At 41.0% G+C, this 17,787-nt stretch overlaps 1 protein-coding gene and 1 long non-coding RNA gene across 6 annotated transcripts in view; both read left to right on the top strand.

Moving 5' to 3' along the window:
- Positions 1-54: 54 nt before the first annotated feature.
- LOC307019038 lies at positions 55-6,372 on the top strand. The gene is made up of 2 exons (XR_013802567.1): positions 55-857; positions 4,692-6,372. It is a non-coding gene; the product is annotated as an uncharacterized lncRNA (long non-coding RNA).
- Positions 6,373-8,614: 2,242 nt separating this feature from the next.
- The window catches only part of lingo3b (leucine rich repeat and Ig domain containing 3b), a 46,537-nt gene continuing 37,364 nt past the window's right edge, over positions 8,615-17,787 (top strand). For 2 of the 5 annotated variants that reach the window (XM_079650151.1, XM_079650153.1), the window contains exon 1: positions 8,615-9,117. The gene's annotated coding sequence lies outside the window, so the exon portion shown is untranslated. Of the gene's footprint in view, positions 9,118-15,536; positions 16,493-17,787 lie in introns of those variants that run through there. The other 3 variants (XM_079650152.1, XM_079650149.1, XM_079650150.1) reach the window with 3 other exon arrangements.

Raw genomic sequence — 17,787 nt, 5'->3', positions numbered from 1 at the left:
ATCTTTAATGTGTGTGTGTGTGTGTGTGTGTGTGTGTGTGTGTGTGTGTGTGTGTGTGTGTGTGTGTGTGTGTGTGTGTGTGTGTGTGTGTGTGTGTGTGTGTGTGTGTGTGTGTGTGTGTGTGTGTGTGACTGTCAGGGGGGTTGGATGCAGTGGTGATTAATGCACTGTCTTTTCTCTTCTCATGCAGATCGGACATCCTGGGAGGTGAAAGGCGGCACAAGGACAGGAAGTGGGGCAGAAGGAAATAGGAAGTCAATTAATGAAGAAAATATCTTCCACTGATTTCAGTGGAGGAATGTGGCCATGTTGCGTAGAACACAGCCTATTAACATTCAGTTCATGTGGAAGTTGATGTTTAGAGTTAATGCAGGGAAGCAGTGGAGGTGTAAAGCAGAAAGAATCAATGCACTGTGTAGGAGGCAGAGTTGAGTAAAGAAAATACATTATACCTAACGCCCTTGAGGACGTTTTTGAAGGTCAGTTATGTTGCCTGTTTTAACTGTCAAGTATTTTTCCGTCCTTTCTAACAGCTGCTGGATTCCACTCATGTATCAACTGCATGAAAATAAACTGTTGAGATTGAGGTCTCACACACTATATAAAAACAAGCATTATTGTTGATCTATGATGACTCCAAATCGTGCACATTTGTACAATAAAGACGCAATTGCTAGGGATACTAGAAACGTATGTTAAAACAGGACAGGAAGTGAAACTTTGCTGTTTTCTTAACTGGCTTGATACATGGAAATAATCAATATTAAGCATCTTTCCATTATGCCAGAAACTCCATTTCCTTATTGTTATGCTGCAGATTTTTGCTGGATGCTTGGGGAACTGCAAGTCACATGGAGGTAGGTTTAAAATTATTTATTTATTTGCACATACAACCAACAACGAAGCCGATTAAAAAGCAGCTGAGATTGTCCCTTGATATTGCATTTTTTTAAATAATTTGAAATGCACGAAACTACATATTTATTCTTGCCTTTTTTTTTCATAACATCCGTGTTTCCACATTTTGCCCTAAAATAAAAATATTGTAAAATAAAAACATTACTGTAGATCATATGAAATCCAAATTCACCTATGGCCTTCTACGTACACAGTTAATATAAACAGACAGTTAAGGGCAACTAAAACACACAAATACATTTTCAACAGCCGCAGTGCTCATGGACTGTTGGAGGGGGGTTATAATACTATTTCACTGTTTGGGACGGCCACAGCAAAGGGCACAAATGAGTTGTTGTACCCATCATTTCCCTGGCTAGTGGGACCTTGAGTCTTCTGCCAGATGGCAGAGACACTGTTCTCTGTGTCACATACCTTCGGAAATGGACTTTAGTGTAGGGAGGCAGTGTAGCCTGCAATTTCAAACGGTCTCAATTTGTTTAATCTGCAAAAACATGTATTTCAATGCCCAAACCATCAGAGCTGTGAGGTATAGTACATTGAGAATGTTGGCATACTTGTAACCCTGAGGTGTGAAGGTATTTACTTTAAGCGATGTTGGAAAAGAGTATCTGTGCTCAGCCCTCAATTTCTGGACGAATGCTTTATGAGAGAGAACTCGGGTGGATGAACGTGGTTATGAGGTGTGATAAGGCTGTTGAAGAAATAATTGCAATTCTCCCGTCATGGAGGCTTGGGCTTGACTCCAGGTTACAATCCGCCCGCTAGGACTATAGAGCAGGTGGATGGAGGAAGATATAGACATGGAAATTAATTAAAATTCTCCCTCTTCCCCTTCTATATTTATGCATACTTAACCACTCACTGCCTGTGACTTCAGGGTTGAAAGCTGCAAAGCTGGGAGGAGGGCGGAGAATGAAAGGTTACTGAAACTGAGAAAGGCAGAGAGAGCAGAGTAGGTGAAAGATTAATAACCACCTTATCCTTCACTAACGGGCTTCTAGATGTAGTTATATCCACAGCCATCAGTATGTCATGTGTGTTGGCATTTGTTAAACCTTTATTCTTCCAGGGAAGGCTTACTGGGCTTGGAAATGAATTCTCCTTCATCTTTACACTGCTCTCAACCTCCAGGCTTTGTTTTTGGTGACATCGACTGTAGAATTAAAGATGAGTCGCAAATAACTTTTTTTCACAAGTTCATAAATAGTTCTGAATAGAGATGGTTCATGTCTGGCTAGCATGTTAGCAACTAGATTGGACAACATGGAGCAGGTTAATCAATTTATTTTTACTTTTAAAGGTTTAATAAATAGTAGGCCTACAGACAGATATTTCCCCCCAAATCTATGTTTTTTGTTCCTTATTCTGTTCCTGAACCTTGATCAACTGTCTATTATTGTAACCATTATCTTTTCTCTGATCATACCAATTAGCCACATCCTATTTTAATGTGTGCCTGTGTTACCCTTCACAGTCGAAGATTGTACAATACTCATGGATTTTACACAGTGCATAACTTCCTTGGTAATGGCTCCTGATACATTACAGAAAATGCATTATTCACCTAGAAAAACACAATTTACTTCTCCTAAATCTCATTGTTATAAAGAAGTGTCTTGTTCAGTTCACATCCAAAGTAATGTGCTTCGATATAAGTGAGAGAATGAACCAAAGAAAGGTTTTTGGAGAGAGCTGTGTCAGTGTGTGTGTGTGTGTGTGTGTGTGTGTGTGTGTGTGTGTGTGTGTGTGTGTGTGTGTGTGTGTGTGTGTGTGTGTGTGTGTGTGTGTGTGTGGCTCGCGCCTTTATTATTATTATTGGGTTTTTAATCAGGGCGTCACACTCTCGGTTCCGATTAGGTACAGCAGGCGGGGCTCTCCAGCCGGCTGCTTCTGAACAACAGCACCCTCTTAAAAGCAGATAATGCCTCAACAGCTTTTCCACTCTCTTATTATCTCTCTCCTTCTCTTTCTTCTTCTTTCTTCGCCACACCTGCAGTCCAAAGTAGATCGAGCTGTGAAAAAATTAAACTCCACCTTAAAGGTGGGGTAGGTAAGTTTGAGAAACTGGCTCGAGAAACACTTTTTGTTATATTCCATGGAATGCTCTTAACTTCCTGATAGCAATGAATATCTTAAGTGCTTTGACAACAAATCCATAAAAAATGTAATCTGTGGAAGCCGTAGTACTGTAAAAAGCACGACCAATCATTTTAGCCGGCCCGGCTAAAATAACTGGATGGCCTACCTGCCTGTCAGCCTTCCATCTGTGCACAAACTTATCTCGTGCCCTCATTGGTCATGTGCGCGTTCGTGTGTTGGAGGAGGGGCTCTGTAAGGAAGTGGCAGATTTTTTTCGGCTGTGTATTTTCAAATTCTAGCGCACTCGAGCTGGTTTCTCCAAAATGACCTACCCCACCTTTAACTGAAAAGTGAGAGCAGCCTTAGGTATGAGATGTCTTTGTCACGCGAAGAAAAGAAAACAAGAGAATCTAATATGAGGAGCAACCAATATGATTCAATGCTGTGTCCCCTTGCCCAAAACATGTCAGAAACAATTTTCAGAGATCATTAGATACAGGGTACAAACTAACACACACACACACACACACACACACACACACACACACACACACACACACACACACACACACACACACACACACACACACACACTGTAAAGAAGCAGGTCCACAATTATTGTGTTCTTGTATTTGCGCATCTGCAGTGACAATATGTGATCCTCACACTTCGTTCCACACGTCGAAAGACATTATTGTTGTTGCTTCCCATTAATTGACTCATCTTTCTTTCATTTCATCTCTAGTCAACGTGCACAAGGCCTCATCTCCAGGCTCTGTTCCCGTCTATTGGAGACATTATTACGAATGGAAAAATGGAAGCTATGAAGATACATATTTGCATGAACGATTGTGCATGTGTGCCCTTTTAAGAAAAGAAAAATTAAGTTTAAAATGTTCAGTGTGGACGAGGCTTTTACATTAAGTTAGTATCATGATATAAACACTAGCTCTTATAAAACAAAATAGAGGACGACTATTTTACCAGCGCTCCATTGTCTTTCCAGTATGACAATATGGCCATAAAAACAATTCAGCACCAGACACAAAAGAAGCAATGCACTGGGCCCCAACATAGTATATTCAAACCTATTGTGAAATGATTGACATCCGCAATTGTGTAATAATTCTATTCTAATGACACAGGATAAGTTAAAATGAACTTTTCCAATAAGTTATTCTCCAATTACATTTTTGGCAGCTAATTAAAGAGCTGTTTTATCCTATCTTTGTGTAGGTTTTATTTTATGCAACTAAACAAATTTTGAGTACATTTATTGTTACAGTAAATCATGACCATGATATATAAAGTTATTGAAATCCATGAACAAGACTGCACATTTATGCTATAAGCTGAAGCTGTACTTAGAAACAGTGATGCTTTAAGGCTAACATCTGTATGCTAACATGCTCACAGTGACAATGCAAACATGCTGATAATAACCAGGCATAATGTTAGTGTTTAACAACTATTGGGGTTTACATTTAAGTATTGGACATGGTTATGGTGGAGACATTAGTGTCTGCCCCAAATGCCATGGCAATCCATCCAGTATTTGTAATGATATTTAAGAATGGACAAAAGAGGTGGACCCAGAGATAGGCATTGCCATCCTTTGTTTATAATCATAGTATACCTGTACCTGTGCAATGTGAGTGTGAATGTCCATTTGTCTGTACTTGTTGTGACAGACAACCACCTGTCCGGGGTGTACCTCGCCTCTCACCCAATGTGAGCTTGGCGAGGCTCCAGTCCGCTGACCCTGCAAAGAATAAACAGGTAATGGATAATATGTGAAATCATTGTAAACTATATCTAGAACAGAAGGACAACATACTGTAATGAAATGCTTGGTTAAATACAGAGAATCTGCCTATAACGCATATGGTCCAGAGCGACTATGTGATGGGATATTGCATAAGCTACTGTGACAGATGCCCTATTATTGGCTCTGAATGGGAACTGTTGCTTCAAAGGGAGAATGCCTTCATGTCTTCTGTTTATTCCTGCCACATTTCTGATAATATTAAATCAGCAGGTGATGTTAAGAGGTAGGCAACCAGCCACAAACCCACCATCGACCCGCCGACAGACGCTCCATGCACAGAAACGTTTTCAGAGTCAATAAGGTATTACATCTCTCAAGCTGGACAATTGAGATGTGGAAGCTGAGACGGACACTAGATTAATTATCTTTTGGCTCAACGTGTGTGTCAGTGATTAAATCTAAACACACATCCGACAGAAGGCACTCTGCTGATGCTCTCTCTGCAGTGGCCTCGAGTGATTTTCAAATTTGATCGTAAAGTTTTAATTATCGTATCTAAGGCCTCACTGGACCTTCTAACTGACTTCATTTTCAAGCATTCTAGTTCCTTTTTTCAATGAGATGGCCCACAGGACTCCCAACCATCAGAGCCGATATGAAAATCAAGAAGCAGCCATGCCTTTCTTTTTTTAGTTTGACACTAAAAGAGTTTTTTAAACCTCTTACCCTGTTGGAGGAAAATTACCTCATGGACTAATGCAATGTAAAATGAAATGTTAGTAAGACATTCATGGTACACATAGGATTCATCTGATTGACTTGCCATGGCTCACCCAGCACCTTTAACAGGTCAAAGTTTAATTGTATCCGTCATGCAGTCTTATTTGTTTTACAAACCTTTTGCTATGTTTTTCTTTATGTACATGAAGAATATGTATCTGGTTAAGAATAATTTGTTCAAGGATAGGAGATCAACGCAATCAATTCGGAGATGAGTACACGTGGCAGGATTTCCAGATCATTGTTTTATTGTATCTTATGGTTTGTTGATTGTTTGCTGACAAACAGTTGGATTGTGAGGAGACCATATGAGGCCAGCCAGTTCTGTGTTCAGGGAGAAGGATTTGCCACAGGCGAAATGCCTGCCTTTATAGATTGGTTGGCTCCGCCCCTCTAGGATGGCAGGACCATAGCCTGTATATCTAGTATAGTATTGTTTAATGGATGCATATCAATGTATTAAAGTCAATACTTCATTTATTTAAACCAATATCTTTATTGATTTGTTGTACAGTATGAAAAGAGTATTTGTACCTTTGCTAAAGTTCACTGCTGTGAGGAGTCCAGTTCTGTCTCTCACTCTGGTCCAACCTGTCTGCATCACCTGGAAAATTTAAACAAACAGATATATATGTAAAGTACCATGTGTACAAACAACATAACTTATTCTCTTCTGTTGAACATGTTGGATTGTGTATTGTCCGAGTCAGGGTTCTTTTTATTTACTGTAACTTTGGAAGTTGTGTTACCAATGCTTACTGTTTATTTCATACCAATTTGGTAATACAATTAATAAAAACAACAAGGTTTGGGTTCATTCTTCAGATATGACTGTGGCGTTAACGTGTAAGCTCAATAATGAACTCCAGCTCAACCAAACATATTGTAATATCTAAGTAATCATCTTGAAATATGACATTAATAATTGGAATATACACACATCTTATTGTGAGGTTGATTTCTTATTTTACCAACCTCAAACAGAAGCCGTTTGTTCTACAGTATTATCCCACTTAACGCTTAACACTTGTCTATTTCATTTTAACCTTTATATATACAGTTTATGGTTTTAACTTGGAGGCTACAATTAGCATCGTTAGCACCGATGTAGCTACCACTCGCTTACACGCTAACCCAAGCCTCAACATTCATTACGTAGCTGATTAAAATCATAAATACATAAATAAAGTACTCGAATTTCACTTACCGCAACACCGCATTCATGTACCGACTGTTTTAACCGCAGAGCGAGTCACAATAGTCCGATGTAAGCATGAAGAACAAACTAACACATTCAAGTTGTGTTCCCTGGATGAACTGAGCAGGCAGAGTCCATAGACTGTATATATAAATGGACGTACTTTCCGTGACGTCACCCATAGGATTCTGCAGAGTTGCCGAGAAGCCCTTAGTAGGCGGAGTCGGCCGCTAACGGCTTGACAGCGACGTCAGAGTCTAATCCCGCCTGCTCCAAATAAGGGCAAAGAGGCGGGACCTGCTGCCTCCGAACTGGAAGTTAACAGAGCTAGCTCAGGCTAAGAAGCTAAGCTAACATGAAATACGTGCATACCAAGTTACTGCTAACAGTGTATTTCCCCTATATAAACGTTACATTCATAATCAAATGAGACACTCTGCAAGAGAATTAGCTATGTTTTGTTATTCTTAATGCTTGTCATTCACACGCTAAGAAAAGACGGACTCCACCGCCCGGCCCCGGACCTAACGGAGCTGCAGTGGGCTAGCTCCGGGACGCCGGCTGGAGCTAGCCCCCTGCGGCTCCGTTAGCTCCGGTGGCCACCACTGGGATAATTGGATAACATTTGCTCCCGTTTAGCATTATTGAGGTCATAGCCATAGACTATAAAAGTCTTACCCAAGGCTGAATCATAAACTAAAATGTATATGTATGTATAAAGGGTTACGTCCTTAGCTGGCTAATAAGTAACAAGCTAAGCTACCAAGCACACAAACACCTGCGAACGGGACATGTATAATATTATCATTTTAGACTTCTTGGAAGTTCTGTTAGTACATTCAAACGCACAGCACAACATTTTAATTGTCTGGTATTTGTAACAATATTCCCTAAAAGGCACAATCACCACGAACACGGCTAAAGCTAAAGGGTCAAGTACAGTAACTACAACTAACTAAAGTTGTAGCCTCTGTGGTTGTAGCCTAGCAGAGTGGACAAATTATTGTTATCTGACAGTGAGGCGTGTACATGTCCATCAAAGTGACCACGCCCTAATTTATGCAAAAGCTTTAAGGCTTAATATTAATTAAACAGATGATATGGTTTTTTGAACCACGATGTAAACATGTTTAATTCTGCTCTAAAGTTGGGCATTTTAACATTGGGGTCTATGGAAATTGCTCCCTTCTGCAGACTGCTCCGACTGGCCACTAGATGAACTGCAGTTTGAGGCACTTCCGCATTGGCGTCCCGGCTCTTCGCCAGAGTTTGCCGCCTGGCAGAGTCCCTGTAGCTAGCTTCACGGAGCTGCTAGAAGAAAGACAAGAAGCTTACAGCAGCAGTCACTTGAATGAGCTGTCACTCAATGTGACCATGCCCTAATTTATGCAAAATTAATTAATTAATGACTACTGTTATTATTAGGCTGTAATTTGTTATATACTGTTGGAATGGGTAAGCAGGCCTATTGTTTTTGGATATTTGTGGAGTTAGGTGGTCCATGAGTGTTTTTTATTGGTTAAGTGGTCCTTGGTATGAAAAAGTTTGAGAAACACTGCGCTAGTGGATTGTCAAAGGGGGAGCCTCGTTACGGGGAAATTATACAGATGGCTAGTCCGCCCCTGAAAATGTCTATGCAAATGTTATTATTAATTATTTTTTTATTTTTTTTTATTTTCCATTTTTATTTTGTAATCATCTCGCGACCCCCACTTGGGGTATCGCGACCCACACTTTGGGAACCCCTGGTCTACAGTTAAGGCGTGTTATATGTTAAAAAGTTGTTTAAATGTTACTATTTAAATTGAGAGTTGGGTAATTAATGGACGGCAAAAGTTTGTTTGAAAGGTACAATGTTTACACGTGTTGAGGGGGGTTATGTATTTGACCTCGCCTGCTTAATTTATCCCAGCTCAGTCAGTCTTGGAGCAACATCAAGTTCCTGAGTTACTGATTGGCTGGGAGGCGAGAGAACAACGGCAGAGGCGGAAGCAATACAATGGTTTGTTAGTGCTAAGCTAGCTGCTGTGAGGACTGAGAGAAACTCCAGAAATGTGTTGTATAATGTTAATGTCAACTTGATAAGAGAGTTAATATAGTGAAGAAATTAAGTTGCAGTCGCAGTGATTTACCGAAGTGTTTTCACATAGTTGTAGGAGTTGAGTTTGAGTTTTCGGCTAAGTTAAGGGCTAAGCTATGCGAAGCTAGCATATTGGACTCAATTAGCTGTGGTCAGCGCGCTAACCTTCAGCTGACAACGGACGATAGGAAACAAAATAGGCACTGGGTGATCAGGAAAAGTTCAGATGCACCTCAATGAGGGAGGACTTTCTTCATGAATTGCCATCTGGTTTGGAGTACCCTCATGGAGGTAAGTAATACTTTTTTTTATACATTTGTATTGATAATTGAAATCACACACACGAACAAAGTGCTTTACCTAAGTAGAACATGAAGGTTGCTGCTTGATACTTTTACTCCACTACATTTTGTAAGTACTTTTAAATGTTCAAATAAACATCTGTTTGTCAAAGCCTTCGACATTGTACAGATTGAGTTATTAAATTAAGCCACCTAGTATAAAGTTATTCAAATAAACCCCACGTAAATGTGCGGCCACATTGAAGAGGTGAACACATTAAAATACAAAATAACTGGTTCTTAATTTGGTCATTCTGCATAATGAGGTGAGTTTTATATTGGATATTGACATGAAGTCTTAATTCCCTGTTTCACAGACTGTCAGAAGTGAGGCCGAGATCTCATTCCTTGTCCATGTCATGTCACTCATTGATTCCAAATAAATACTAGATATCATAACACTGGACAAACAAGACATACTTGTTATTATAAAAAGTGTTTTTATTGAAATGTGAAATGTTTCTTTTCAATAGCTTAGAATCCCAGTTTCAATATGTAGCTCCATCAGAAGCTTTAGAAACCAATCAGTAAGATATCAGGCTTGGTGGCCTGAGACTCTCATGGTCCTTGGGTCTAAAAAAAAGTAAAGACAGGTGGGGTAACTGGTATTTAGGCCATCCAAGACCCAGTTTAGCCCTGTATGAGGGTGAAACAGATGTAAATGAGCTTTTAAGCTGTGGCTAGTGAAGCAACATTCTCTGGAGCTACCTCATTTATCCCCTCACCCTCTCCTAAGCTATGGATCCAGACAGTCGAGTTTTTGGAAGCGAGGGAGTCATTTGGGCCGGTGACCCAGATGCCCTGATCTTCTGTCCATCATGCCTCTGTTTCAGGCCTGAAATACGCTCAGCTCCCAGAAGCATGCCTCAGTAATGTTCTGACTAATATCCCTATGGTCTGCATTGGCATGATACAAAAAACATCTCTTACCTGTTAGACTGCAAGCTCTTCTCTTCTCATTGTAAAAAATAGATTTTCTTTGGCGTGGATTTTTTAAAGACAGATTTGCCGTAATATCTCGAAAGAGATATAGCGTCGGTATTTGAGCTGTCGCACCTAATCTAGTGTGTACCCTTCATTTTTTTTTAAAAGCTAGTGGCTGTTGGATTACAGTTGCCATGGTTTCTTCTGTTTTGATCATTCTTATATAATGTTATTGGTGGCTGGTTGGTGTGAAAAATGAACACACACGCTCACAGTTTGTGTCAGTAAATGTTGCTAACCACCCCCACATCCTTTTCCTTCCTCGAAGAGAGCAGCCTGAGGAAAAACAACAGCTCCTCTCACATCATCGTGCACTCTCTTGTATTCATCACACCCTCTCTCACTAGTTTTTTCCTTATCACCCTCTCATTCCCCATCTTGCCCCTTCCCCCCGCCTCCTTTTCCCTTCTCTCAGCTTCATTGTCACCGTTTTCTCTCCTTCCCTGCCCCAGTTTTTCCTCAATCCACTCTAGGTCTCTCCAGTCATAGCTGTATTGATTTGTGCAAGGCCTCTTCTGTCATATCTCCAGATCTCTTAATTCCCACACTCACTTCATCTCTCTCTCTCTCTCTCCCACCTTGCAGGGTTGTTTCCATTTCACATGCAAACACAATCACACTCCCCCCTCTCTATCATTTATCGTTCTCAAGCTATATCCGTGAGGCACACACTCTATCTTTCTTTCCCTTCCGGATAAGATTATCCCTAATCTGTTTTCTACTTTTCAATCAATCTCGTCTAAAATACCTCCACCCCTCTTAGCTGTGTCTCACTCACTTTAAAACAACTAAAACGACACTCCTTTTCCTCTCTCCTCTCCTTAGGTTACCTCTTTTCATGTCCAAGCTTTTGTTGTGACTTACTTTATGTTGGACTTCACACACACCGGCTCTGGCCCCCTGCTGTGGCTTATGAGCATGGCAATGTGTGTTTGTAGTGCCTTTAACGCGCTGGATAGCTGCAGAGCATTTTAGTTTAAAAAAGCTTATAATTCCACTTTTTCTCAGATGGTGTCACTGAAAATAACACATTGGTCTGTGCCATGCTGAAGATTTACATCCACTTCAGACAAGTTTTACTGCTAGTTATTGCAAAGCAGCAGCCTAAAGAAAGGAACACCTTACTGGCATCTTGTTTATTATCATAGATGACTGTGAGGATGACACACGGAGAAATCAATGGCAATGATATTCACCAAAGAAATGCCACAATTGAACCACAGATTTTGCAATCGCAAGGTAAACATTTTGACCACAAGGCAAGAGAACTGCCCAAAAAAACCCAAACATTTAAAATAATAAATCCAACAGTTTATTAAACAAACACTTATGGATAAAATACATCATAAACATGAAAGGTACAACTGAGTACACTCTAGAAAAAGCAAGCATGTACAACTTGATTGGAGTACAATTTTAGTGAAATGTGGCAGTGAGATGATGATTGCTCTACATGCCAGTGTGTTGGCAGAAATGTTTTCATTACTTTCGGATGTTTTATTGGTAGTTCTGAGTATCCTAAGCCTGAATGTGTTGGAATGTGTTGTGTCTGTAAAACACACACAAAGTGCACACAGTCCTCAACAGCTTTCTAACTTACAGACTTCAGGCTGTTCGAACATTGAGTCATGAACCTGTTCAGTCGTACAGAACTGTCCAACTTTGGGATGGTAGGGAGTGAGTTCTGCCATCTTGAGATTTGAGGGCCACTTCATAGGGCATATTTGAATACTGCTACTTTAAATATAAGTGATTTGCCTCAGAGTGCTTGATGTCATTTCAAGCGGTCACCGTATTTTTATATGAAAGTTCAGAATATGCCGGATGTTATGTCATAGCCTTCAAGCCGATACAAACCAGAAATGAAATACTCCAGGGCGAAGGCAAGAGATTAGAGGCACACCCTGAGGTACCTGCATGGAAGATCAGTCCATCAAAAACGTATTTTCTGGTGCATGTCTCTCCTGCCCAGTTCTACTTATCACCATTTAGGCATCTTCTCCCTGACTCACCCAACTTCTGTTGTTCTGCCCTCCCAGTCCCTCCCTCTGCTCCCACTTTCCACCCGGATCACGTCCCACTTGCTTTCTGTTTCTCTCTTTTTTTGTCTTTCATCTTGCTTTCAACTCGCTCACAACACATTATCCCTTTTTCAGAGCCTCCATGTGTCTATCGTCTATCTCCACGCCTCTGCCTGCTTCCAGTCTCCCATGTCTTTTCTTATCCTTCAAATTCACTGTTGCTTTCCCTTCCCCACCGCTCCTCCTACCCTTCCCTCCACATCCTTCTCCTGCTGCTCGCTACCCAGCTCACGTCCAGGTCTGTTTCCACTGATAAGACTCTCAGTAACACCCACACGCAGAGGAACAGATAACGATGTTGCCAACATAACGTGATTGCCAACATAGTTAGCATCACAGTTAACTGCTATTCCTCTCTTCCCTAATATCATCGTTAATGAATGTGTCATCAGTGATCATTCTCTCAGAGCCAAATAGAGATAGTGACTAGACCAGAAATAAAATGATCGAGGGAGAGGGGGAACATAAGATCTTTTATTTTTTTGTAAATCCCTTTTTTTTGGCACTGCATTTCAAGCAAAGTTATTACCTGACAGGAAATGGCCGACTGTGGTAGAGAGAGTTGTGAATAAGGTGCTCTGTCTGAGACCACAGGCCAAGCTACAGGGGATTCAGTTTATTGTATTTCCACACAGATAAAGTGCTTCTATGTGAACCACACTGACAGAGTTTTTCAAGCACCAAAAAACAATAGGTCTGAATTAATACTTTATCCAACATCAATGTAGGTATTCTTGAGAATGACACTATTTGAAGTGAAGCAACAGTTTACATATTTAGTTTGGGACTAATTTGACTTGCTGATAGCTTTAACTGAACTTTGTTATACATGTTGTCCCACATCTCCTACACTGGGACAAAGGAACATTTAAAAAAAGACAGCGACCAATGACTCTTGATAGACTTGAAAGATCTGAACCCTTGGATGTCACCTGTATAAATTATTTACAAACAGCTTTATGTTTCAGGGTTTCAGACCCCTCATCCTCAGTATAGAGTTACTTGATGGGAAATAGCTCAGGTCATATGAGAAGCATGTGGTATTTGTGTGAGTGTGACCACAGTCCGAGATGTAATTCCCCTTGGCTCGTCCCTGTCTGCCTGAACGGGCTGAAATGCAGAGAAGTTGCCAAATGCAACAGTAATGAACGAGTCTGTGATTAGTTATATGACACAGCTGCTGATAGAGAGCATGCAGGCTAGACAAAAAAGGACATCCATAATGTATGCATGTTTCAATCAAATGTCCTGTTTCAATCGCTGATAAGTTGCTCTTATTATGGATTTGATTAGCATATCTTTAGGTGCTTAAGCACAAGGTGACAAGGAAAGGAAAGTGTGAGAATGAATCATTTCCAAGTGATATTAAAGCTTTACTTTGATGAGTATGCAAAAATAGACTTAATAGCTCCATTTATCGCATATTCTTTCCTCTCATATACAGGTATCATTTGTGCCACTTAGTCTCGTACTTTGTTCCATCCAAGCTATCTGACGCATTCATGTCCGTCCCACGTCCCACATACTCTAAAACTCAAATGTCATCCTATTCTATCCTAAATGTCAGCGCAAATGAAAGTCCTCCCAAAAGTAAGGCTTCGAGCAAGGAGACTGTCACTTGGCTGCTGTTTAAGACCCACGCTGGTATTACATTCTTACATACATTTGCAATCATCATTTTTAACATTCCCTGCACCCATTCTGAAGACATCTTATGCAGTCACTGTGCACCCACCAGGATATCTTTTCCATTTTTCAAGGTGGAGCTATCAAACCAAAAAAAAAAATTGTCAACGGAGCAGCAAACTATTTCATGACCTTGAAGTACAAGATTTCTGGCTTCCAGTTTCAGCAATTGTGGGTGAAATACACAATATGACATTCATATTTTTCTTTCAACTATCTGGTTAAAGTAATGTCAAAGGCATGGTTTGGGTTTTTGGAAGTAGGTTTGTATGAAGTACGAATGTCACAATACCAGAAATGTAGTTGATACCAATACCAGTGACATTCCTCTTTTCCTTGGCAGAGATTGAAACACAGTGCAGAACTGAGCCCTGCTGTAGGAGTAGAAGAGGTTTGTTGGAATTAACATTGAGTAACATCACCACAGGAGAGGAATCTTAAGAGGTGGATATCCCATAACCTGAAAACTATAACATTTAGTGGAGAAGTTAGTGAGAAGGTACCCTTTTGTCTGCTTAATGGGCAGGTGCCCCGAGGCTCCAGCAGAGGAAAAACATGTGCTGTAGGATGTTTACGTGTGTGTAGGTGGGATTGGATCAGTGGTTGGAGTGGTGGGTGTTTTGCTGGACTTGGCCTCCACCAGTCATCATGACATGCCCGACCCCTGACCCGAGGGTTGCAGGCCAGACTTCTCCTTTCCTGCAATGAGCTGTTAACTGACCCCAGGGGCAATCAGTCAGTCTAGAAGAGTGTGTTTCTCTGTGTGTGTTCCTGTGTGTGAGTGTCTTTGAACCTCACTACCCTTTTGATCTGATTTACCCTGACAAGGCAAGAAGACCGAACAATAAAAATGTCTATTTTCTCTCTCTCTCTCCCTCTTTCGTTGGCTCCCTCTCTCTCTCTGCATGCTTCAGGCTGAATGGGGGAGATGATTAAATATAACAAACCAACTAAAGAGATGACATTCCCAAGAGTAATTTTGGAGCCCAAATCCCCATTTTGGATGCTATACTCATTATACTATTTTGGTGTTGTTTGTCTCAGAAAGCCGGAGCAATATTACTCATAAGACACAGTAGATACAAGGTTAAATTGCAAGCGTTTCTAAGTTTGCAGCCTGTACTTGATACTAGTGAGTTTTACAATCCTAATGACCACCAATGGGATCGACTCGGTTTTGACCTGCTAACCCCATATGAGCCTGAGGAGACCTTTGCAGTCACGACTCCACGACTCTGGAACAACCTGTTGGAGTAGATCAGGCAAGCCAGTTATTTTTTGTTTGGATTGCTCCTAATAATGTCTATATTTACTATTATTTGTCTCTTGTTTTGATTTGTGTCTCTTGATTGTCAATATAATTAAGTCACATAGCCAAGCTTCTTTTTCTCTGGAAGCTATTGATCTTTGTTTAACCTTGATCATTTTAAGTTAACACATTTTAGTTATTTAAGATAATGGCATCTTTTGAAATGGGGTTTAAAAAAGGTTATAGTGCAAAAGCTAGCCAGCTAGGCTAAGTGATCATGGTAAATATTTTAACTGCGAAATATCATCGTTGTTATAGCATTATCATTGTGAGCAAATTAGCATACTGATGTTAGCAAAAAGCTCAAAGGCTAGTTTCAAAGCCGCTTTCATAAAAACAGCCTCTGTGACTCAAATGTAGTTTTGGTACATTGATGGAACACAAACTAATACTATGTCGCATTGTGCTTTTATTGGATGTGTTGTTTTAAATTCCTAAATTGTAATTTAATAAATCTAACTTATCTATATTTATTTAACAGTTATCTTTATATATATTTCTTGGTTTTGTCTATTGCAAATCCCTAAGTAACTTAATATTTTCCTCTCTTTCAGGCTCAAAATGCTATCTTCTCCTTTCCTGTTTTTCCACCTCTTCAATCTCTGCTCTGTCTCTTCGTTTTTCTTCCTGGCTGGCTGTTTAGAGAGACTCCCTAAACCGCACGCCCGAGAGCACACTGAATTGTGAATCCAAACAGCCGGAGCAGCAGCAGCAGCAGATAGACATGGACTGAGAAAGGGGGGAGGGGGGTAGTGGGAGATAAAGAGAGAGAGAGCGATGAAAACCATGCTTAGCGAGAGAGAGGCGCTCACATTGAAGCAGGCAACAGCTACAGCACCAGCCCGCTCCTCACCCATCCTCCTTTTCCTCTCTCATAATCCCACATCCACGCCGGGGGAGATGGAGGGCGCCCTAACACGCTGAGGAGCACTGTTTGAAGGAGAGGGAAATCTCCCCCCCCACCCCCTCCTGCGAGTGCCTGGATCCTATCTTTGGACAATAACCAACAAGGAGTGAAAGGAGGTGTGTAAGCAAACAAGGCTGCCGGCGGAAGGAGGGAGTAGGAGAGAAAGAGGAGGATGAGTGACAGGTTTAGTACAGATGCCAGGCTCTGAGAGTGAGGCGGAGACAGACTGAGGAGCGGAGGACCGGCACGTGTGGAGCAGCGTCTGCAACTTGTGGTGCCAAGAGGAGAGGAAAATAGATTTACCTACGCACACAGCTGGACAGATGGGGAGGCATCAGGGACCACGCTTCAGTCCTGGGTATGTACATTAATGCTTCAAACAGACTTCTTCATTTTATTCTCAATGGTTGCTGTGTTTTTAGCAATGGAGCACGCAGACACTTGAAACGCAACAGTGCGTGTTTGTAGATCTTCAGGGTTGACGACTACCCACCCTGACAAGTCTCCCTACTTGCCCTCAGTTACTTGCAGCATAGGAAGAAGGATGAGAGATTGTGTGTGTTTGTGTCCCTGGTCATGCTTTCTTACCATATACATCCCGTTCTAACGGTACTGTAAAGCACTGGAGGCATTTCATAAAGGGGTTTCGTAAGCTGTCAGAGTGATGCATGTAAATAAACTTCCACTGGAGAAATGTTGCCATGATTCATGACGCCGGACAAATTAAGAAATACTCTCATCCCGGCACTTGTTTTTTGTGGCTGTAGCATTGCTCATTACATTAACTTTGTGCCCGAGTTATGTGCAGTCATAAGTTGTGAAAAACATTCTGAAAGGTATAACTTATGTAGCTGCTGAAAAGAGATTGTTGCTAGGACTTATTAGTGCACTCTGATCTGAGACACATATAGCTCTGTTTACCCACGCTACACTGCAGGGTTCCATGTATATGACATGCGTGGCAATGTGTTATGTCATGTTGTGGTAGAGTGCATATGGCTTATAAAGGACTGTTCTTTCTTTCATTCTACCCGCCCAACTCTTCTTCTTCTCCCTCTTCCACCATCTTTCTCCGTTTCCAATTATAGGCTGTCATCTCTCCCCCTTTCCTCCTGATTCTATCTCCTGTTTCGTTCTCTTGCCAAGCAATTACCTTTACCTGACTCTACCCCTCCAGACAGCATGGCTGGCTAGATTCCTGTCCACCTTTTTGACAGTCAAAGTAAAGGACGGGTGGTGATTTCATGGCCATTTTCTTAAAGTTGCCCAACCTGAGCAAAGAATAGCGTCAACACGTTAGCCACACATATTTGTGCTGCTCTCATTGGTTCAGAAAAGATATGTAAATAGTATTTAGCTGTGGAGGCTCTATGCCTCTAATCAAGCAATCAGCTCATTATTGCCTGGTCCATTAACTTGTTTGGGTTTCTAACTTTATCGCTGTCTGCAGTTTTGTCTTTCTGACAACACAACGTAAAAAAAACATACGCAGACAGAGCTGACGGCACATTGCTCCCAGCTAATTTTTGGTGCATCAAAAATAAATACTACCCATTCAGCTCAATACTTTCCATACTTTATTGTTACATATATCTTTTTCTAGCTTTTTCTGTTTATCCGCACTGGCAACAATCACCCTTTATAACCTCTTTA

This window comes from Notothenia rossii (genome assembly GCF_949606895.1).
Source record: "Notothenia rossii genome assembly, chromosome: 9".
NCBI lineage: Eukaryota > Metazoa > Chordata > Actinopteri > Perciformes > Nototheniidae > Notothenia > Notothenia rossii.
The sequence above is the reverse complement of the archived record's forward strand: the minus strand, read 5'-3'. Positions and strand labels throughout refer to the sequence as shown.